Here is a 22,408-nt window from a genome sequence, read left to right on the forward strand (position 1 = left end):
ATGGTACATGATTTATGTCATAAATTAGCGTCTGCCAGATTAATGCTAGTGAGTAATAATTTATTGTATCAGTACAACTATAATAAGCTGGCGAGAAACTTCAGCATTTTCAACTACGTGTTTCTTATTATTCTATTTAAACTATTTCGTCGTTATTATATTGCCTTAATTAAAAAAAAAATACAATATATTTATATTAATACTAAGCCATTAAGTTTAATCGGAGATTTTATTGAGATGTGATAGAAAAAAAAAAAAGGTTTGTTCTAGTATCATTTGCTTCTGACGTATATGCACAAGAAGGGTTTGATTTGTTTTGTGATCGCATGCAATTCCAGCTTAATTATTTTTTGCGTTTTAATTGAATTACATGGGAAGCGTTTTCTGCCTATAAATTCAAGTATAAAGAGGAAAATAGATATTTTCAGGAGAATGATAACACTTATTTATTTGTAGCACAACCCACAATTTTCTTGTTCTCAGCCCGGGTGGCTAACTGTGAACGCGTCTAAAATTATTCTCTAATAATTGTTTCTTTTTTCTAATAATGATTTATCATCTTTCGGGTAAAAAAAAATATAAATTTTATGCATGAAGTTAAAAGTTTTCTCATCACATAAACAATGAACTAAAACTAAGGCCATTAAAAAAATTTTAGTCGAGGAATTTAGGAATAAGAACCTATCTTTGTGAACACAAGATATGATTTGACATATCTCCGATTTTATTCAATATTCCGGACAATATGGTGAAGATATTGTAATGTTTTTAAGCTTTTGTGCTAATAGGAGGGATTGGTCAAAACTCAATCTGAAAAGAAAAGAATTTCCTTTCCTCTTATTTTCTGCTCTCATTAATGTTCCGAAGAAAGTTGTTCGAATTACCCAACACTTAAACTGTGGTTACAAGATGTGGTTAACGAACGATGATTTTCATTTACAGCAGATCATCAAAAACAAATAGCACAAAATATTATTCGTTATCTCCATCGATGTTGTCCGATATTTTGAATGCAGGACAATGTTGTAAAAATATCACAATAATGTTTTTGAGGATTTTCTGCTAATAGGAAATTCTCTTTATAAAAAAGTGACAAATGGTTTGAAAAAAGAAACGCTTGTTTTAAAAAATTGTTACAAGTAATGATGCATCATACTCTCTTAAATTTTCATCGCTGATTTAATGTTCATTCCTTAGAGTTAGCTTCAAATTTTAATATGCGTAACATTATACTTCTTTTAACAGAGAAGCTACTTTTCTGAACAGAAAGTTATAATTTATACTTAAAGAAATTTTGCGCGATTTTGTCTTTCTTTATTTTATCAATGAATATCATTTAAATAATTGAAGTGATTAGGAAATAAAATAAATGGAATAATTTAAATGAAATTAATTATGTAAATACTGTTTAAATGCATTTTACCATAATGTTAAATTTAATTCTGATCAAAGGCATTGATGAGGCCATTGAGTTTGTCTTCATGGGTTAATAAACTCATTGCTACACATGAAATATTATAGAAAAGTTAGGCTGAGAATCAATTCATCATCTATTCTTTAATTCAGTAATTCTTAACATATGAGACAATTTTCCGTAGAAGGTACAAAATAACAAAAGAGGGTGCACAGGCATGAAAAAAATTTGAAATTCCTACTTGCTGAAAGTAAAAGTGGAAAAAATAAACACCCAGTAAATGGTAAAATAAAAATTTTCTCGCTAAAAATAAGTAACTAATAAGCTGTTCGTGTAAATTATTTAAAATCTTAAAATTTGTTTCTGAATTGAAACTTATATCGAAATTCTAGTAAGGGAATTTTTAATACCTGGTTAAGCTGATTTAGTTACTTCTATCTTTAATATATGGGAGAATAAACATGCATATAAGGACCGGGATGAATCTGTTAAGTTCCAAAGTAGTACTTTAAATTTTTTTTCTTCGAGGACATGTAATTATATTTAATTTTCACATTTTTTCCCTTATAAGGATGTTAAACGGATAGAGGCTGGTTGCACATTTTTTTAGAATGCTTTATTGGATATGTTATCAGACATTTGGCTTTCAAAGAGTTTATTATTATTATTATTCACTGAAATAAAAATTATTATCTTGCACGACAATTTTTTAAATTGCAAAATGGCGTTAGTAAATAAATTAACGGGAGTGGTCTATCCTAAACTTTCTTGTATACTTCCTAATAAATGTACTTATGTATTGACAGCCGCATGCCATTGGCGAACAATAGTTACAAAAGAGCCTAATAGCGTGCGAACTTTGACGATTAATCGATGGGGTACTGTTACCAGCACCAAATGTGTGTTTTGGAAGCCTTTCTTTCAACCGATGCGTCACATATGGTTTTTTTCTTCTTCTTTTTCGTTTGGAATCTTAAAAAAAGCAATGGACATTCGTAGATCTCAAGCTATTAAGAGATAATTAAAAACTGCGGAAGAGGTATGGGAAAAACTACTTCATAAAATTAGATGATATCGCAATCTAATTTTCCTAATATAAGGAATCACATTCAAGAAGAATAATTATCAAACAGGGCATTTAAAGCAACATAATTTAAAGTCAAAATTGTTTTTAAAAAATGGGCAAATAGTTTTTATATTTCAGTGATTAGATCGTGCATTCTGATAAAATAAATCTGCTTTCATATTTTGCTACGGAAAATCGTCCTGTGGATATATAGTGCAAGAAGTTCAATAAGCTCAATAACGAACAACGATGCTTTATTCTACAAGAAAACATGAAATATAAGTAGCAAAGCATAGCCAAAGCGTTCACAAAAGCAGTACTTGCAGAAATTTACTACATACTAGCAGACAGTATATCGTTTATTGAATAACATTACAGAACAACGGCACTCAGCACTCAACGAAAAGCACTGGAGAACTCGCTCTGCAATCAACATTCCAAAGACAGAATCTGATTTGTGTGATTGCTTCCCTTTTTATAGTTTCTCAATAGTATATAGAATTTGTTGGAAGATCTTTGGTCCTTGGCTTCTAATAAATATTTCGTTATAATTCTTATATTTTCTAGAATCTTCATTTTTATCGATTAAGTCTCCAAAAAGTTGAGAAGGCTAGCGATCATTGATCTGACATCCATTAAAAATATCTTTAAATCCTAATTCCTATCAGAATTATTGCGCAAGGAACAATATCATATATTCGTAACAAAACATTTATAAAATTATAAAGAGGCACACTCTTTACCTTTCCCCTTGTCTGCATTCATACATATCGAATGCTCATTTTCTTAGTTTCTTATTGTAAAATAACTCATCGTCATTTTAGCAAGATAAATTTTCTCTTAATTTTTTTTTCAACCCGAAAATTTCAACAAAAACCAAAGTTCCGCGGGTGCCCATGAATTAACAAATATTTATCACTAGATAAAAGATATTTTCAAAATTACATTTTTTATTTTGATTACATTTTTTGATTTGATTTTTATTTATAAAACAGAGTAATTAACATGTCAATAATCTTGAAGAAAAAATGGAAAAATGCTTTGTAAAGTTTTGAACTTAAAGGTCATGGTCTCCTGTGAACAGATTCAGGATAAAACGTGCTTTTTTTCACTAGATCTCAAAAACGGGTTCAATAGCTTAGAGCGCATCACGTGTTCTAAAGTTTAAAATAAATGTATTTGCCTTACGTATATAAATGTACCGTTGGAAAGAAACTTTTACAGTAGACACAATCAACTGCGGATGCTTTAATTCTTACATAATTTTTATCAATAATTAAATAATATTTTTGAAAAATATAATTCGTAACAAAGTAAATAGATTAAAATTTTCATAAGTTAAAAAAAAAGGACAGTATGAAAGATTGCAATGGTGACGTGTTGAAAATAAGTTGCTTTTTAAAAAAATTCCTTATCATGCCCAATTATAACCGACTGCTAATGTCAGTTAAAATTTGATATGAAAATTAATTTTGATACTAATAGTTTTCAGATACTGTAGAAAAATTACATCCATCATTGCTTTAAGTCTGGCTATTGAATGACGATTAGTAAAAATGGATAATTAAAACTTTTCTTTAAATTTTAATTAATAGTATTAATGATTCCGTTGCCAAATTAATATTTAACCCATTTTCAAGAAAATGTAAATTGAAATATACATTAAAGTATGACTCAAAAATCATGGTCTTATATTCATGCACAAAGGCTGCCATAAACTTGTACGCATGTACCTCACATGGTTTTGTTTTATAGCTTGATGGCCAAAATAGGTGCATTAGAGTGAATTCTGTCTTCAGTCAGTTTTTCAGTCTTAATTTTCCATATTCACAGCTGTAACTATAGACGCTTCATTTCGGTACTGTTGATCAGTGAGCGTTAAATATACAGCCTCTAATTGACGAAGCAATGCATTGCAGTATAGAAACCATAACTTAGTCTGTTTGTCAAATGACACAACTTTCGCACTAGAAACGAAAAAACTTAATGAGCAATTGTTGAACCTTGAAATCCACATTGATTACTATTTTCGTGATTTGTCATTGAACGGACAAAAATAACAATATAGTGACGGACAAACTGCTAAAGCTGAAAAATAAGCCGAAAGTTAAAGAAAATAGAACGAATGGGAAATAAAATTGGAAAGTTTGTAAAGATGCAATAGATGTAGTTTGTAAAGATATAAAGATGCAACCTTTGTCATCTTGAGAGTTGTTAACTTGAAAACTGATACTATTTTTAAAAAAATCTGTATTTTGGATGGATATTTTAAGAAATAAAACCTATGACAGAGCGTAAGCTCCATCAGTTAGACATCAATTAGAGTAAACGAAAATCATTCGAAATTTTCATAATTTTTAATAGCTTAAATTACTCAAAAATCGATTTTTAACCCTTCCTAACATTTAAAAAGCTTAGCACAGTTAAACTAAAATAAAAAAGAAAAAGAATGAAAGCAAACTTCATTTAAACGAATTTAGTGATATGAAAGGAATAAAAATAGCATCAAATCGAACCTATTACTATTAGCACAAAATTCTCTATAATATCGTTATGATGCCTTCCCGATGTTGTGCGATATTTAGAATATCAAGCAAATATCGTGGAAATATCGTACAACAACTTGAGAGAATAACTTATTGAAATGCTTCCAGTAATATTTGCACTCGTATTACGAAATGCCCAAAATAAAATTAAAGACAATGAAAATAATTGAAGGCTTCCGCAAGATCAATTTATAAAAAAAATTACTATTCGATGCACTTCACAACTTCAAAGATAAGTTTTTAATATTGTATACACTTATATTACAAGATATACAAAAGAGAAAAAATAACTGCGGAGTTTTACATGAATAATTTAAAGTAACTATATTTTTGCGAAATGTTATGAAACTTTAAAAATATCTCTCATCAAGCCTTTCTTTTTTTGCTGTCGATTGTAAGACATGAAACAAGGTAATGGAAAGTTATCTTACTTTTTATTCAACATAGATTGGAAACTCGTTACTTTGAGTTAAGAGTAATTCATGACTTATTCAAATACACTTAGAAATTCGTAATTTATTCAGATAAACTTAGAAATTCATAACTTATTCAAATAGAAATTCATGACTTTTTTCCATGATTAATGTATTTCAAAAATGACATTTCATTGAAGTTTGCAAGTGCTGTGTTATAAAGAAAGTTGAGAACGAAAGTTTATAATTTATTAATTCGTCATAAATGTAGAAATAAAATTCTTGTTAAAGTTTTTGGAATCATGGGAAAGAATGTTTTCTTTTTTAAAATATTGAATGATGTTTTAAAATATCAAACCTTAAAATAGATAGAGTTTCAGTATCTTCGTTAATTGTCTTCAATTTTTTCATTTTTTTGTTAAAGAAGACATTTATTTTAAGACTTTGCAAAAATTAAGAAAGTGCATTTTTCAAATATACTGAAACTACGAACAAATTCAGCAACTTGCTTTTTAAAATGAACTTAAACGACAGTGTAGCATATCTATTTTTTTTTAAGTTTACATTATCGAGCGTAAAGTTTACTGCTGAGCAAATTTTTAGCATTATAAGTTTTTAACACACTTTAAAAATCTCTCTATTTAATCGCATATTAATTTAACGAATTTTTAAGTAAAGCAGGTCAAGTTATCTGATAACATGATACCATAATATTAATACACTCATGAACAGATGTACATTTTATTATTATACATATTTATTAACATAAAAATGAAACGAAATTGATGTTTCGGCTGATATTGAATTTTGATTTGGGGAAAAAATGTCCGATTAATGCAAAATATATAATTTTCTTTATTTTCCCAGCCTGAAAGCAATGCATTCTATTGTCAAATTTTAAACTCTTCATTTTTGAAGAACTAATAGTGAGATATTTGTCCTTAAGAAACTCTTAAGAAACTAATAGTTTACTGTTTACTTAGTATATTTATAAAATTTATAAATTGCAACTTTAAGTAAACTATAAATTGTTTATTACTGACACAAAATTAATTAAGTTTTAGTTATTGATAAAATATAATATTTTTCTTTAACAAAACAGATTTCTTTCCTATTATTTTCAAACAGTATATAATTATTAAAAAAAATCATTTTTCAAAAAATAAAACAAAAGGTTTAGAATCTTTAAAAACTCAAACATAAGTTAAGAGTATTAAAAAAATATTTAAATGTATTTAGAAATCATAAATAAATCATTTATGTATAGAAAATATTTGTTACTAATTTTTGGGACTGTGCATTTTTAAAGAATTTTTTTTTTGTATCAAGTTGCTGATTGATAAAGTTAACGAAAGATGAAATATTTGAAAGAAGAAGCAATAGTTTGGCAATTTCCACTTAATTTACCTGCTTGATAAATCTATCAATTGGTACTATCAATTGGTACTTGGGTGTTTTCTCTTTCATTGAATCTTCTCAACTTATTGAACTTATTTTTAAATTGAAATATCATGTATTAAAACATTTATTATAAATATTATATCTCAGGTGTACATATCTACCAGGAGTGATAATCGCAGAACATGGAGGAAATCTGTGATATTTCTTCGTCTCAACCATATGTTTAACAGAATTTCATCAAGATCGACCTTCAATTATTCCGTAACTCAAATTAATAAAAAAATATATTGATTTCAGTAGTAAATAAAGCATGAATTATTTTGAGTTGTGAAACTTAGATATTCTCATTTATCATTCATATTTATCATTTTTCCTCTTACACACATGCTGCTCAGGATTTGAATAACATATACAGAACTCTATCATCTTTGAATTCCAAATTATGTTAAAGACGATGACTTTAATTTAATTAATTTTTTCATTAATATTTATAAAAAATAACTTTGATTTTGCAAATAAAAGTTTTAGGCAATTAAAGTAATAAATTCTTTCTAATTAACAGATATTGTGATATTAAAAGCTCCGATTCTAAACATGATAAGGCAAACATTACCTTCTGGAAAATTTTGAAATTTCAGCTAAAGCGTCTCAGATGAATTTGAAAAAAAGACAAACAATGCATCTTACAAATAGTATTTCTTATACGTTGTGATTGGTGAATATAAAATTTTCTATTGAAGCATTTTTTAAAAAACGTTTTAGCTTCTTGAATGATAAATTTTTTGATCATATTTTCTCGCCCCGAAGCATTGGTAAAACATGGCACTGGTCCAGATACTGAATTCTAGCCAACGCAATAAAGATCAAAGATAAATGATGACATGATACCACCACACTGTTATTTCTGGTGAGAGCAGCGAAATTTATTGGTGAACGTAGAAACCTTCGTGAAGCGAAAGATGGCAATTATGAATGCTCTTAGATTCATTCAAATGAAAATGAGCTTCACCGTTCTCCAGATTTTCCTTGACTGATGACTGATGACTGATGATTGAAGGTCATCAATCATTGTCGAAATACCAAACATGGAATAAAATTTATATACTTACCACTATCGCTGGGAAATGAATCTTTACTTACCAGATTAATCCAGGTTTTCGCACTTGTACTTCACTAAAAAGGCAGTCTAATTTTCACTCTTATTCACACAAGATCCAAATTCAGGAAATTTTAAGGCGCAGTCATTATGAGAAACTTTTAATGATCTTGAATGAAGAATTTCATAAACTGTTATTGCATGCATTAGTATATTAAATTCACTGAAATAGAAATTTCTTCGAAAAATTAATTGCAGCTAACTGAAACTCTTACAAAGATTGCGTTATGAAATTCCCATAAGCAATTAATATTTAGATAATATTACTATGAAGAATACAATCCTATAATGTGTTGGAAAATACTAGATATTCTCTTCTGTTTGGAACAATTAGTAAAAAAAGATTCTCTGAGGTAAAGATCAATTACATATTTTTTCAGTAAAAATTGACTTACCTTTATAAAGACATAAAATACAACATAAAATTGAAAATAATTGTTGCGAAATGTTAGCTAAATTTACTTTTCAATCATATAAAAATTTACTTTAAATAAAATAAACATGCTAATAAATATGCATTTGCAACTTATTTTACAAGCTGGCAACCTTTTGACATATTTGGTTCAAAATTTGATAAGTTGCTAAATCTATGTAACTTTAGATACTAAATGTATGTACCAAATTTGATATGTCCAGCTTTTTACGTTTTGGCATTATCGAGTTCACATGTACTCGAATAGACAGACAGACTTCCTGTGAATGAATTTTACTTGAAATTTGATAGAAATCTACAAATTTGGTCTAAAGTCTAAGTACCAAATTTCATCTGTTTAGCTAATAGCGTTTTGTTTGTTTTAACTTTGTTCACAGATAGACACAAATCTAAAAACGTGTTCTTCGAACTCAGGGAGGCCTGAATGTCCTCAAAATCTCAAATTATTTCTCTTCACTTCGTATACGAAAAAGCAAAAATAAAAAGAGCATATTAATATTCTTTGGAAATTTATCAGTTTCTAAGAAGGAATGTTAAAATACTTTTCAAGAATATTATTCTTTCAAAATTTTTTAGTTTTATTTTCCTTTTTTTAAACATAATAATTAATGACCAATTAACTTTATAAAACAACACTTATGTTTAATTTGATTCAAGAAATTTCCACCATTACGCTTAAAAATAAACTTAAGCTTCTATTTTTAATACTTTGGCATTCAAATCGAATCATACTAATCCCTTTTCTCAATGGAAAATTATAGATAGAATAATATTTAACAATTACTTTTGAAAACTCATTTATATGCAATGAATGAATAGCAATTTGAATAAATGAAAATAGAAAATTATTATTGAATTAAAAACTTATTTGTAAACTTATTCATTCGCTAAACTTAAATTATAGTGGATTTTTGTTTATTTAAATGCTATATTTGTTGCTAAGTGCTTTAGTGAAACTACATAGAGATTTGTTTACAAAGAAGTAACGCTCTTGAACTTTTACATACGACCTACTTTCCTTAGACTTTCAGAAAACAAAAAAAGGACATGAGCTTGCAATGAATGTTAATAATCTGTAATGTTCAGCTTCACTTATTTTTGTATATTTCCATAACATGCTACATTTATTGTTGGCTAGCGAGTGGTTTATAATCAGTACTGTTCAGCCCTTGATCTGCTTGTATATTTACATAATATACCATATTTAATGTTTAGCTTCATTATTTAGTGAATAGATTCGAAAGTGTATTATGGCAGATATCTATAATTTTGGTGTAACTACATAACCTCATTTGTAAAGCTCATGGCAGTTATGAATTTTAGAGTTTATAAACAACGAAGAGACATATAGACAAATAGTGTGCCCTTTGACAAATGTCCAAAATTTGATACATGCCTATGTTTTCTAATAAAGACCACACGTCAAATTTCATTTATCTAGCTCATTACGTTTTAGAGATATTATAGCAACTGACCGGCAGACAGACAGACATAATTATGTAAACGGAATTTTCGGATTTCGATAAACCTAATGCGTGGAGATTCCTCAAAATCTGAAAATTCGAATAGCTGATTATAATAAATTTTACATTATTATTTCGCATGTGAGGAAGAACAAATTAATTTACAAATTTGTAAATCTGTTTTAACAATTAAAATAAAAGTTATTTAAGATCAATCGATTTTAATAAATACACAGAGAATTTTCCCCAAAACTGGAACAAGCGTTTATTTTCCAAAATATTACATTTAGATATATACTTCCACTTACAAAGTTCATTAAAAAAGTGGATACTTGTATGAAAATGTTTTGGTTTCTGAGAAGGTTGATAATCAAATGTTTAAAAAATCAATTTAATACGAATCCCAACTGTAAAAGAGTCAATTAATAAAACGTTTCTTTTACATTAATCTATGAACACATAAAGTTTTACGCTTATATCTGCCAAATTTGCAAAAATATGTTTATTTCTGAATTTAATTCGGTTTGTCGCAAGTTCACATGGAAGCCTTTGATTTAGAAATGCAGGTTTATTCAATGCATAATGATTGTCATAAACAAACATTCGTCTTTTTGCGTATTAATCAATCAACATGACTTGAAAGAAATTAGTAATTCACGCATGTCGTTGTTCACTTTAATTGGGTGACATCTGCAACTTCGACAAAATAAATAAAAGAAACGTGATGAATCGAACACCAGGAAAATAGTACAATTATGAGAAAGAAAAAACTATTTGCTTACAAATGTGTATGTGTTCAGATTTCCTAAAAAAATAATGTATTTCAACATCGAGGAATATTTTGAAATTTTGACGATCTATGCTACATGTAATCGAAATACAGCTAGCTGCATATGCATAATTTGCATTGTTTGAAGCATGCAACTTTGTACAGGCAATCGAATCGTGTAGAAATTACACAGATATCTGAACAAGTTTTGTAAACACTTCCATTAATGTATTATTTAACCATTTTTAAAATAAATAATTAGAGTTAATCAATGTATTATAATGTTTTGATTCCGTACTCTTACTAATACTATATTGTGATAAATATATTATTCTTGAAAGGTAGGACGAAAATTTTGTTCAAACACCAGTCAAGGGTATGAAAAAGTGATCTAAATCAAGATATTTGCTTTTTAGGTGTTTGCAATTTTGTAGATAGAAGTGAGAAAATTTGTGTGTACACAGATAAATGTAAGAAAAATATTTTATTAATTGTTAGCTTTACACTATGAGGGTTCTACAAAAATTAAAATTTTAATTATTAACCTCCATAGAGCTGTTAAAATACTCACAAAATTATCTTATTTATTTAAAGAAACTTTGTGATTGGAAAATACGTAAGTTTATTAAGATAGTTGAATTTATTCTTGAGATATAATATAAAATAAGAGCGTTTTCATGCTCATATGCTTCACATTTTTTCTAGTTCTAGCCTTTCCTCCCTGAGAACCGCAGAGTTTTCTTTGTAAGAGGTTTGAGTACATAATAGATAGTACATGTAACATAGAAATCATTCTTTTTATGTTGGAAAACATGAAAGAATGCTTTTTATTTCCAATAAATATAGAAAAATAAGTGTGTGTTATTTTTGGAGGTTAACCTTTATTTGAAAGAATCTTTATAGCTGAAAAGATGTTTACAGAAAGGATTTTGAGTCATTTGAACAAGTTACAGAGTGCTTGATTTAAAGTAAAACTGCAATTCATTTTTAATTTCTTATTTGCAGATTCTTTTCTTCTTTTCTATTTTCTTCTAGTTCAAGCCCCCCCCCCCGTTTTCTTTAATTTAGCTTAGAATTTTGATACAAGCTCCTTATCTAAAAGGATTTATATTTTACACCTGTCAAGTCAATTATCTGTAAAACGAATGGAAACCTCTTTCCTAGGAATTTTTCATCTTTCCTGTAATATAATATTTATGTCCATGCTTTTAGACATTTTAGTCGATATTTTATAGGGCAAATGACAGAGCATATTTCTTTGATTGGTTGCTTTCCTTTATCAATTTACTTATTTTATTTCATTTCTTTAATCTATAAGAAAAGTAGCATTGTTTTTATTTTATTACTTTACTAAACGTGAGATGATTTCTAATACATTTCAGTGTTATTCAAAACTGGATATTTTAGATTTCAAAAACTGTAGTGATTTTAGAAATTTCGTTTTATAGTGTCATATATTATATTATTATAAGGACACTAACGACGAATTTTCCCGAGGGATTGATTTGTAACATTTATAGAAATTTAGCAATATTTAATGCCTTAACTATTTTGCTTTTCTTATTACCTAATTAGATGGCCTCATCCATGTTGGGAATATGCTGTTTTGCTAATTCAATTAAGAATTTACAGAATAGAAGCGTTTGTCTACTGTATACAATTTTTCTATTGAATTATAGAGTTTTTGAATTATTTAATTCCAGTTTATAAGTTTGAAAAGCGATAATTCGATGTCTATATGGCTCACATGTATGCAAAAAAAAAAAAAAAAAAGTACCATGATTAAGAGGTTAACTTTGGCAAACTTTTCAATGAAGTTTGAAAACTTATTTGATAAAAATTCTCTAGAAAAAAATGCACCCTTTCTCTGTTTTAAGCATCTATCATTTGCTGTATATAGTGAATGAATTCTAGTATCATTTTCGTAAATCTCTTAAAATATTTTCTTTCCACCTAGCTATCTGCTAATCAAGGATACCTTTCGCTGTGAAACGTTTTGAAATTTGTTAAGCTAATGACGATGAAGATGTTTTTGTTAAATATATTTTTGGAGACATCTTTTTCAATGCATCAATTCAATAAGAATTTTAACAAATAGACATCTGATTACATTAAATACGTACGAACACATTTTACTTCCATGCATATGAAGTAGAGAATGAAAAAGAATTGCAATTATCAAAAAATTCTTCCATGAAATTTCGACGGAATCCGCATTTCAGACCTCCCTGTGTAAAGAGAAACCGTTTTTGGAATCATATCAATCTATCTTTGAATTCAAAAACCGAAAAACACAACAAATTAGAAGGGCAAAATTTAGATCACATTTGGATATTTATATTAAATTTTAGATGGAATACATCTGCGAGGAGTCTGTTCTGATCATATGTAACCAAGATAACTAAGAAACTCAACAAGTTAGATAAATGAAATTTGGCATATAGTTTTATCACCAGTATCGTAGATGTATTTCAAAATTTGGAAAAAAATCAATCAAACTCAACATCATGACTAAATGCTGGGCAGCAACTTGAACACGATAATTAAGAAGTGCAAGAAATGACATATATGAAATTTCTTATGTGATTCTAGAATCATAATTTCAGATTTGAATCCTATCAGACTAAGGGGGAGGGGTAATGCATGTTCGATTCTTTTTTCTATTCTACTAATCTTAATTGAAATCGAGTCATAATGATGAGTGCATGAGGAAGTACTCCTACTTGCTAACTAAAATTGATATCTCTTTGTGTTGCCTTGTATAGATTTCAATAATTCCAATGCATATTAAAATGTTTACTTACTGTATGTTTAAATATGTTATTATATTATGTTTTAATAAATAAAAATAATATGTTTACTTAAATTCTTCTAAAGCACAAAGGAATATTTTTCTAGCCATTTAAGAAATGTAATTTCATCAGTATAGACAATTATTCACTTTATTTGTTTATTCATTAAATCACCACTTTCTTTAAATATGAATTTATTCAAGAAAAATAACTTTAAAAATAAAAGCATTCGGAGAATAATCCGACACACATTTTAAATTAAATTGCTTTTTTTAAAAACTTTTCTCTATAGTTAACTTTAGACCTTGATTTTCTTTATTTTCCCATCAAATACCACTGAAATGTCAACTTCTTCCGAAAAAATGTTAAAAGGAATTCTTCTTTTAATCTATATTGAAACAAGATTTATTGCTTTAAAAGTTTCCAACAAAAGATCTTCATGCATCTCTGACGGAGTATATTTCAGAATAAGGAAGTGGTATTTTTTCAAAAAATTGTAGCAATGACAGGATTAAAATACGGTACTTATTTATTTTTTAAATTTAAAATTTGATGATGGGAAAATATTTTTTTAATTTAAATTTATCAAAACTTATTTGAGAAATGTAAAGAAATGTTTTCAGTCTCGAATTAAGCTATTAAGTGTCATGCATTTCTTATTAGCAGAAAAATTCCAATAAATTGTACAGAAATCAGAAATATTAATTTCTTAAGAAATTTGTTTCTTATTGAAGATAAAAATTACACAAAGAACATAGAAGCACAATAAAATTTCTCCTCACGTTTAAACGCAATAAAAAGGATAAAACAAATGAAATTAATACAGCTTTAATTAAAGATTATTTTAAATAAATAAGTAAATTATGAATGAATCGAATTACTCACGCATTATTATATCTGATCAATTTCTTTATATGCGATGCAATTTTCTTGTCCTCAAAAAATCTAAAAAAAAGGGAAAAAAAATTAGTAACACAACTACGAAACATTTTTATGATAATGTTAAGGACCAAGCCATCTTCAAATATTTCAAATATGGAATTATGTCATTCTCTGGAGGCTTTACTGATTTCTACCAAAGTAATTAGGATCAAGTTTCGATGCTAAATGGTAATTAATATTATTATTCTATAATTGTTCTAATGGGTGATATTACTTCTAGATTTTTTTATTCCTCATATAAAGCTATTTTCTTTTGTTTCAACTCATTTTAAAATTAGTTATTGTCTGAAGGAGTTTGATAAAAGCTGCTCTTTTCACAATTTATTCCGAGAATTTAAGATAGCACAATAATAAGTTGCCGAGAGGTATGTTTTAATGTCTCTTACAAGCGAAATCATTCCGGCCCGCAGACTTTTAAATGTATGCTTTCTCTTGAATTGAAACCTTTATTTTAACACGAGTTGAATTGACATTTTCCCTTATAATGAAGCACCAATTAGCCGAACTTTTCAGTTCGGAAGATGCAATTTAGTCATTCATAGGAATTTATTTCAGAAAAAAAAGTGACATGGATTTTCTAAACATTTTAAGTGTCAATAGACTTTTAATTGGAAATAATAAGAGATACATTAAGTAGAACATTTAATGAAATATTTTAACAAAGATTAGAAAATTGAAATCTGGTAGGGAATGATTTTCCTCCAGAATCTCGGATTTCCTGAGGTTAATATTATCAACAATGAATTTTCTCTACAAAATCTCAAATTTCTTCAGATTAAATTTTACTCTAATGAATTACTAAAGAGAAGAAATAAGAACTTCCGGAAATATTTTTATGAATAATAATAGAAAACGTATCTGCTTTTATTAAATTTTTATTAAAATGACTGCTTTCAAATACTTTTTTAATGAAAAATAAAAAAAATATTTGTTTAATTTTATGTTTAATTTGTAGACTAAAATGTATTTAATGATTTCAGTGTCATGTATAATGATTTCATGAATTTTGTTTTGATTAAAGCATTATTTTCAGGCTAATTTTAAGGAATTATTTTCAGTTATTAGTTAGAAGATAAGTAGATATTAATGAAAAGTCTCAAATTTCTGTCTTCCATGTTTTTGATCATAAAGCCATTTATTTAAATTTTAACAGTTGGGGAGATATTATATGTGCTCATTCACTAACTCAAACAATAATTTTGGGAAAAATTTAAGTAGAGTATTCATTCAAATTTCAAAATCTTTTTAATAAATTTATGCAACGTGAGATAACTTGTGTATTAACTGCTTTAGTTGCAATATACTTCTTTTATTTGCAACCTTTTTGGTTTTTCCCATCATTGTGACTCTAAGCCCAGCATTGAATCATATTTCCAAAATATGCTAGTTTTAGAATTAAACGCAGTTCAAAATATTACAAAGAGTAGATTTTGAGTTGCATTTTATGTGAAACTCCGACTTTTCATTGCGCACGCAAACTATGTAATGCATCATCCGATTCTATTTCCCCTTCCACATATAAACAAGCCCCCTATTTTTCTACGATGTCCTATAAACGTAAAATTCCTCCTCACACATCCCGTTTTTCTTCTCCCGTCGAGTTCATTCGGTAAAGGTTGTCTTCATCTACTTTTCCGATTTTCCACGAAGACGGTCGTTTTATGCAAATCGAACGAAGCCCCTTTGCCTCCACCAACTTTCCTTTAGCGCCCTCACGCGGTGCCGGGGAAAGCCCTTGTGAGCGCAGCACTGGCGCCCCAACTCGAGCTAAGGACTGCATCGGATTGGCAGGGCACACGCTAACCATTCTGCAGGGTGTTTTCTCCAGCACTTCTTGATCCCGCTCCGTTTGTAGAGGAGACACTTCGAAAGGATTCTAAGAGGCAAGGATGACCCCGAGAGGATCTGCATCCCCCTGTTCCAAGTGACCTCGTTCCAGCTATACCTCGACGGTTCACAAGTAAGTAGGTCACTTATATCTAATTCTTGGAAATGAATGAAATCGATGTATGGGTCTTATTCCTGGGCGAAGAAGTGGTCAGAAAGGGCAGCTGGGGGAATCCAGGCTGAGCTTATAAGGATGGACAAAAGAAAAAAAAATGTGCAGGGTCAGTGGAGGAATTCGGAGAATGCATTGGAGGGGAAAAAATATCTTCTCTTGGATGATGCAGTAGCGCAGCTCTGTACCAGTGACATCACATCCTTTTCAATTTGACCCAAACGGGATGAAATTGGAGTTCTATTGACTTTGAATCTTCATGACGTTTAGCAATGGGGCCATACTGCACAAACTTTGTTAAAAATGGCAGAGAAAATTTCTTTCATGTTACTTATGCATGTTTATGATATTGGTATCATTTAGAAAGAGTCATATTTGCTAATATATACTATCCGGTAAAATTCTTTAAGGATGGATGTGAATTTTCACTTGTGCAAAATGATTTACTAGAAGTTATTTTCTTAAAAATATGCTTGCTTTGAAATATTCATTTTTTGAGATTAATATATTTAAATGCATGATTTTTTAAAAAGCAGTTTCTTCAGAAGATTTTAATTCGTATGTGAATGCATAGCAAAAAAATTCTTTAAAAATTTTCCTTCCGAAGTTAAAAATTTTTAAAGTCCATATTAAGTAGCATTCATATCATACTAGAGGTCTGAATTCAGTTAAAAATTATTATTTGTCAGTTTTATTTATTGAACTATTGTGCATATGGAAAAATATTTATAAGACTATACTTGAAAGAAAATAGCTTGTAGTACACTTTTAAAATTTTTCTATAACATTTTTTTTTGTGTTATAGTGCATAAGAATTTTTTAATGAAGAAACGAGTAATTTGAAATATAATGACAAAAGCTTTACATTTTTGACAAGGAAAGCTCATTTGAATGCATACGCAGATAGATTTAAAACATATTAATGAAAAACTAATCTTCAAGATTTTGTAATTATATGAATATGTTTAAAAAAGTTTCTGAAAACATGAATTCTCAAAAATATATCGCATATCAAATATTTAATTAATAAAAAAAATTATACCATAAATTATATTTGTAACAAATTGTGTAAAAATATATTTACATATTTATCAAATTGAAACACACACACACACACACACACACACACACACACACACACACACACACACACACACACACACACACACACACACACTCAAACATTCGTACGCCTGCGCATGACATCTTTCTATAATTTACATTAAAGTAAAAACTGTTTTAAATATTACTTGAACTGGTTATCAGTTCATTTTAGATTGCTTTTTAGAATTGTTTGGATTTATATAAATGGTGTCATCTGTTTTTTTTAACTTTTAAATTTTATTCTTATCTAACCAATTTTCATCAACCTAAATTATATTTTTATCTTTGGCAATTAAATCAAAGTAGTATAATCAAAATAAATTAAATCAAATTTTTTTTTCAATTGCACATCACTTTGAAGGAAGAAAAAGGTGAAATCTTTGAAAATTGATTTTTTCTAAATTAATGCAAGATATGAAAAAAAAAAAAAAAAAAAAAAACCCGCGATACTAGGAATTGTAAAAATTATGTAATTCATATATTTTAACTCAATTAAAATGTTTATTTGGTTTTTGATCTCATTTTGTACTAAGATGAATTTAAGTTCCTCCTTTAATAGCAGTTTGGAGCAATTACCGTAGAATTAAATTTTTTATAGCATACACATTGCTATAATAGTTACATAATATTGTGATCATATTATTGATATAATATTGTTGACAGAATATTGTTCTAATATTCTGTCAATTTTCTGTAAATATAATTCTGTATTAAAATTCGGTAAAATATATAAATCGCACACTTTACTTCAGTAAGAACATGCTTTATATGAAGTTTGATATTTGTTGATAGCGGAACGATTAAATGCCCTCTTTTACATTAATTTTTTAAAGTAATGCATAGAGAACTTTCTATACTTACTGGTAGTACTTTAATTAGAACATATATAGGGTAATTGACTAGAAATGAGTACCAAAAGATTTTTCTTTTATAGGAGAAAATGAAATAAAAATAATAAAACTAATGAAACTAATAAAAACTAATGAAAACTAATAATTTTTTTGTCTCATATTCATATGATACAAAAAAATACTTCGTTGTAAATTCTGACCAGTGTAAAATAATATTTCCAATTTTTTTTTCCTTCAGCTGTATGAAACTAACAAATCTTTTAAAAACAAATCACAATTAAACGTTGAAAACAAGAATACTGGGAAGTATAGCTTTAAAGTTCTTCATAAAAAAAGATTTTTATTTTTATTTTTCGTCAAATATCTAAAGAAACTTTTAGTATCCATAATTATATTTACTTTTGTATGAGCTAAAAAGAATCAAATTATTGTCCATATTCATACAAATGTTCAGCCACCATATCGCCATTTATGCACTATTCTAGTATCTTATCTGAAGGATCATTTACACTATTCTACAAGTTTAAATACCGAACTCCTTTGAAATTTATTCTTATTTTAATCTATTGAAAATCATGCCATTAATGCTAAATTATTTCATTCTAAATTACGACAATGCATTTTCCTAAAAACATTCAAGTGAAAATGAATGAAAAAATGAAGATAAAACCAAAATCTCCAATAAAATCGAAAATTAAGAAAAAATAATATAAATTAAAGAGACTTAATTTAAAAAAAGAAATATTAATACATATTTAAGAAACTGTAGTATATTGATTTCTGGAGGACTATTTTAATAAATCTGTACAATTTAGAAATATTTTCAGCAATTAGACACACTTATTACAAATTACGAAGAGAGATTATTACAAATTACGAGAGATCTTTGATATGTATCAGTTTCGGCATTTTTTAAATGAATTTTTAAAGACGCCTAAAATTTTAAGTCATACATGAATTTTTTCATTTTTTTTTTAAATTGAAGACTTAAAAGTTACTTAAAAACAGTTTGGAAATTTGTTGCATTGAGAATTTGAATAATTGTTTAGATTAATTTTTTAAATAATTAATTAATAGTTAAGATTTCTTTAAATGAATTTTCAAGTGAAAATTTTTGCAATTTTAAATATTAGAACCAAAACAACTTTTTTTACAGATTGAAAGGTAACATTAAGAACGAAATATAGCAGACATTTCCACTTTTTTTCAGCATAGGTTTTTTTTTTATAATCTTTCAAAAAATGGTTGAATTATCTTAAAAGAATGAGTAATCAATCATTTTAATCTTCCGTACAGCCTACTTTTGTCTAGCAGATTACAATAAATCCCAGTCTAAAGATATTATATTTTACCATATAAATCAGTTGTCAGCTTTAATGGTCTTTCTCGGAAACCAAAAATAGATTCTCTGTCTAACCCAGCTGTTCTGTGTGCATTTTTATTAAATGGTTTTCATCAAAAATGAGTAGTAGTTTCTAAAAACGTAGTATTAAAAATAAATAAAAGGCTGACTCAGTCTCTGGGAATACATCGTTATGTCTTTATTTTTTTATAATGCTAAACGAATCAACTTTTTCCCTTTTACTACAGAAATTTATAAGCAAGCATGATATATTAAATGCCTTTCAGAAGAATATTTTTTATTTTTATAAATTTAATATTATATATAATGTATTTTATTCAATTTTATATAATTTACATACAGGACATCCATTCTAACGTTGGCCAAATAATGAATGGCTAAGCTGTTAGAAGTGTATGATTTTAATTGGGAAAATGCTCTAAATGTGTTAAAGAATTATATTTTATATCGCTTGAGTCAATAAATGCTCTTCTGAAAAATATTTTGAAGTATAAATTTTTATACAATCCCCGGTCCTATTAATCATATTTAAAAAATATATTTTTGAGATACTAAAATTTTAAACGAAAAGTTTCACTTCTTTGAGAAATGTCGAGTTATGAAGCTTTTAGTTTTATTAACTTAACTTAATCGTCGCTTCGAGAAAAGCTTCGTAAGCTGATTGGTGGATTTCTTTGGAGGTGGCTAGTGATTCGGTCTAAAATTTTCTAAAATAGTAATATTCAAAACTTTATCACTCAGTCAATTTTAGTTATAAAAGAGTGAAACTTTTTTTTTCTAAATAAACTAGGATATCAAGAATATTTTACTAAAAATCATTAACAAGACTGGCGAACTGTATAAAAAGTTAAACTTCGTAGTCTTTTCAGAATTACATTTAATGTCTCGAACATCATAAAATATAATTATTTACATCATTCAGGCCATTTTTTCATCTGCAAATATATGCCTATCTTTTACGGTTTAGAAATTAGTTCTAGGCCACAATTAGAATAGATACCTTGTAAAATATATTAGTTATTGAAATAATTAAAATTAAATTATCATTTATAATTCTATTATTTTCATAAATAGACTTAAGTTAAGAAAAAGAATTGCTCGGTTAATAAAAAAACAATCAATTAATATTTATGGTTTTAAGCGTAATTAAAATTATTTATGAGTTTATAAATCAGCTAAAAATAATTGATAACTTTTCAAAAATTACATAAAAAATTGAATTTTAGATTCATAAATGTATTTCATGATCAAATCAAAACTTTTAGAATATGAAATTATATTTCATTACAATGGTTATATTTATTATGCATAATTATTACATTTGTTATGTATTTAATTATCAATATTACAAAATTTATATTTTTGAAAAAAAAAATTAGATAAGATGGAAAAAATACGAATTTGTATCTCACAACCATGGTTTGAGAAGCATCATTTAACATTTGAATTGTTCTCTCGAGCATTTAATTGCTAGTTTTTTTTCAAAGTACCTGAAGTTATAAGGATGAGTTCATGATAGAAAATTACCACATTTCGTTAACAAAGAAAAAGGTAAATTTTTATTCATTGAGGATTTAATCATGTTTGAACAGGCAACAGAAGAAATAGTCCAAATTTTCTCACGTCTTCGTGATCATGGCATTTGCTTACAAGCGGCAGCCCGATGATAGAATTTCATGCTAGAGCCAGATTCAGCCTTACTACATCCAGGGCGTGTGTTTATCTGGATAAAACTGTCCAAAGATTAATTCTTGAAGAGGAAATCGCTTATAAATAATACACTCGATACAGAGTGAAACTGATGTACTTATTGTTTAGATTTCCGAAATTTTATTTCGAAATGACGTATTTTGACAATCAAATGACTTCATAAATTGATCTAAATAAATCAACTCTTTTCAAACAAGCAAATAGATAATGTATCTATACATAATTAAATAAAGATAATGTATATTCATGCATTAATTCGAACATGAACGTGTATAAAGCAAGGAAAAGTTACTGAATCATGCTGGAGAAATTTCATTGTGATTTTTAGACACATCAGTGAAGAGATAAACTAGTATAGAACAGAGTTAAGCAAGTTTTTTCTTATTTGAATAGAAAATGTTTTTTGTTTCAAAAATAAAGCACGCATTTAAATTTTAAATAATGTGTAAACAATAAAACTTTAAAGGTAGATATAAAATTTTTCATTGAAAAATCATGGAAGGCAGCGTCAGATACTTAACTCTATCACTGACAAATTAAAATAATATTAAATACGTGAAACAGTTGTGAAGCTTGACATTTGACAACCTGTATTCTTTAATATAAATTACTTCACACTTATTGAAACCTTTTTAAAGAAAAATGTTCATTTGTGAGTGACTTTTAAACAAAAACTCGAAGAGAAAAAATATTTTCAAAGATTTAGAATAACATGTATCTATTTTTTTTATCTGAATTTTTTTTCCAAATAATGTTTCAAAGATATTTCATAGCATTTGAAAATAAAAATAATTTTCAATAGAAAGCAATAAATAATTTTACATTTTTTTATTACAGATATTAAAGCAGAAAATTATAATAAAAAATTCACTTTCTTTTAATTACAATAGTAAGGTAAAAACACATTTTTATTCTGGTAACTTAAAGTCCACGTTTAAATACTTTATTATTATGATTGATCTCATTATAATTTCATAAAAGAAATA

At 27.4% G+C, this 22,408-nt stretch overlaps 1 long non-coding RNA gene across 1 annotated transcript in view; it reads right to left on the reverse strand.

Moving 5' to 3' along the window:
• Positions 1-7,988: 7,988 nt before the first annotated feature.
• LOC129960633 (uncharacterized) overlaps positions 7,989-22,408 on the reverse strand; it is an 83,256-nt gene continuing 68,836 nt past the window's right edge. The window contains exons 3-4 of the long non-coding RNA XR_008783643.1: positions 14,339-14,398; positions 7,989-8,105 (exon numbers count right to left, since the gene is read on the reverse strand). This is a non-coding gene — a long non-coding RNA (uncharacterized LOC129960633). The remainder of the gene's footprint in view (positions 8,106-14,338; positions 14,399-22,408) is intronic.

This window comes from Argiope bruennichi, chromosome X2 (genome assembly GCF_947563725.1).
Source record: "Argiope bruennichi chromosome X2, qqArgBrue1.1, whole genome shotgun sequence".
NCBI classification, from domain to species: Eukaryota; Metazoa; Arthropoda; class Arachnida; order Araneae; family Araneidae; genus Argiope; species Argiope bruennichi.